Raw genomic sequence first — 3,060 nt, forward strand, 5'->3', positions numbered from 1 at the left:
CGCGTGATGTGCGAGGAGAACTCGTAGCGGTCCTGGTTGTGGTTGCCACATATGTTGCACTCAAACGGGTTGTGGAAGCCGTGGCAGCCCATGTGGATGGTGTACATGACGTGATCCAGGAAGAGCAGCCGGCAGTGTTCGCACTTGTACACGTTCAGGGGCTCGCCACTGGCGCTGAGCACGCGGAAGGCGTCTGGGGCACCCTCCGAAGCTACGCACAGCAGCTCCTAGGTGCGCGGCTCCTCCAGCAGGGCCAGCCCGTTGCACGCGTGCGGGGCCAGGTGGTTGGTCAGGTAGACCAGGCCGCCGCGCTGCTCCTCGGTGTTGCTCTCGGTGTCTGTGGAGTCCAGACAGTTGTTGCTCGGGGATGCCTCCCGCTCCGAGGGCACCGCCTTGGCCTTGGAGAGTAGCAGCAGGTTCTCCACGGCGCTGTCCTGCGCCGCGTGGTTGGAGCGCGCCCTCGGCAGGTGGCTTGTGCAGCGGGTACATGGGGCCCAGCACCAGGACCCTCTCAGCGGCGCCCGGGGGCATCTGCAACAGGGCGCAGCGGCTCAGTACCCAGGTAGTTGATGGCGTTGTTGATGGCCTGGTCCATCACATGGGACTTCTTCAGCTGGCTCTCCTTCTCGTAGCCGGCACCGCCATCGAAGGGCATGTTGGACAGGCACTTGTCCCCTGTGGGAGGCAGGCAATAGTGAGCAGGCCGGCCAGGGTGGGCGCGGTCGCGAGGGCGCAGAGCCACCACGGTGGGGTAGTGTGGGAAGGGGAGGGGGACCGCCGCCTGTGGGGCCCCAGCCCAAAGCTACATCCCGGGATGGGGGCGAAGGGACCTCCGCTTGTGGGGCCCCAGCTCAAAACCACACTGGGGAGGGGGCGAGGGGACCTCTGCTTGCAGGGCCCAGCTCAAATCTACACCCGGGGAGGGGAGCAAAGGGACCTCCACACGCACACCCACCGCTCCCGGCCGCGAGGGCAAAGGCCAGTCCACCTCTGCTGGGTGACAGGCCAGGAGCCAACTCCTTGCAGACACTTAGATCTGGCTGGATAAACGGACATGCAAATAATGAAGCCAAGGTTGCCCACGTCAGTTTCAGCGGCGCACATTTAAACATCAAAACCGATGCTTGCGCCTTTTATTACAAAAGGGTGGTATGATTAAACACTATTATATTTAATTGTATTATTTATTCAATTGTATTCTATTTCTTCGAATATTTTAAATGACATATTTTCAATAGCGTGTGCTAATTTGCAACTAATCTAGCACACATTTAATTAAAATACACAAAAACTACATTATTCACAATACACAATATGTTTATTTAAAATAGTATTCTGTGATATATTAAACTCATACTTTTAATCCAGGATAAAATTTAATCAAAATATATGATTGCCTATTACTTATTATAAAGCGATAAGTTTCTTATAAATAACACAAAGGCCAATCGGCCCTCTATCTTAGAATGTGAGTCAAAAGGACACTCAAGACTCAGAAATGAGTTTCTGTTGTTGGCAGGACTGAAACAGTACTCAGCAGAAATGTGGTGGAAAGTGGGAAGCAAACCATGGAAGTTGGAGGAAACTGGTTTGCTGTTTACGTATTATATTAAAAAGTATGGAGGATACTTGATATACAAGGAACCAGTAGTTCCTTAAGACCCAGCAGTGATGGGGCCCTGGCCTCAAAAAGCTTATGATCTGGTGTTATCTGCGTGGAGGAGGAGATGAGATCATTTCCCTGGTAACGGTGACATCTGGGTCTAGATTTGGCTCTTTGAAATTAGCTTTGGGGCCAGGCGCAATGGCTAACGCCTGTAATTCCAGCCTTTGGAAGGCTGAGGCAGGAGGATTTTAGGAGCTCAGGAGTTTGAGATCAGCCTAGGCAACATAGTGAGATCTCATCTCTCTACTAAAAATAAAAAAAAGTCCCAGCTACTCAGGAGGCTGAGGTGGAAGGATCACCTGAGCCCAGGAGGTGGAGGCTACAGTGAGCAGTGATCATATCACTGCACTCTAGCCTGAGTGACAGAATGAGATGCCAACACACACAAAAAAGAAGAAATTAACTTTGGAATAAACATTTCAATAAAATAGGTTCTCTGGAAGATACACCTTCTCAATATATTAGTCACAAGTTCAGTAAAAAGTCATGGTATAATTAGCCAATTCATTAACTACAAAGTAACTCTGTACCCTATGGGCAGGACTACTGCTGTGTTTCACTTTCAGTAGTGGTGAATCAATAAGCCAAAACACAGGAGGCCATCTCAGTGAATGTCTGAACCAAATGCATTTTATCCCTTTGCTTCCTTCAACACATCTGGACTTGACGTACAGACAGACAGAAAGGTGAGCAAGCAAAATGGTCCCCATCCTCAGCAACACACAGACACAGGGAGGGCAGAGAGACATTAAAGCGCGACTGTGAGAAAATGCCTCCCAGTCTGAGGAATCCTGGCAATCCAAGGGAAGGGTCACCACAAGTGTAACACAGGTTCTGGACTTGTAAGAATCAGCCAGGCAAGATGGGTTATGTGTCCTGGTGTTGGGGACAAGAAGGAAAGTCCTGAGGGGAGAAGGGGCTGGGAGCTTTGGCAGGACTGAGTGGAGATTGGGGACCCAGAGCCCTGGGTAAGGGCAGTGCCTGACAGGTAGGCAGGAGGGCAGGCGAGGTCCAGATCAGAGAAGAAAAATAAAAGCCACTGAGGGGTGTGAAGGAAGAAGTGACTCATCATTCGTAGAGGAAAGAGTATGTTGGAGAGAGACAAAAGCAAGGGGCAACCTGGGACTCTCCTCCCAAGGGCCAGGTATGGCTGATGGTGGCAGGGAGGTTGGCTCACCCTCGAGGCATGGGGGTGCTGTACAGGCAGTTGTGTGGCCTGATGCTACCGGTCTTGCTGTCTCTTGACTGAGAATAAAGCCCACTTCTGGATGACAGGCCACATGTCTCTGTTGGCTATGTTCTTGTGGAACTCGGCAGTGGGGGCCAGAGTGGGGAGACGCCCAGTCGTTGCTATGGCAATGTCGGGAGTGGTGGGAAGGCCACATCCCGCTTGG

At 51.7% G+C, this 3,060-nt stretch overlaps 1 pseudogene; it reads right to left on the reverse strand.

Annotated features, from left to right (window-relative positions):
- Positions 1–3: 3 nt before the first annotated feature.
- Positions 4–781, reverse strand: LOC103253293 (annotated as a pseudogene).
- Between the last annotated feature and the right edge of the window lie 2,279 nt (positions 782–3,060).

This window comes from Carlito syrichta, unplaced genomic scaffold, assembly GCF_000164805.1.
Source record: "Carlito syrichta isolate Samal-C Ts95f unplaced genomic scaffold, Tarsius_syrichta-2.0.1 Scaffold218508, whole genome shotgun sequence".
Lineage (NCBI taxonomy): Eukaryota > Metazoa > Chordata > Mammalia > Primates > Tarsiidae > Carlito > Carlito syrichta.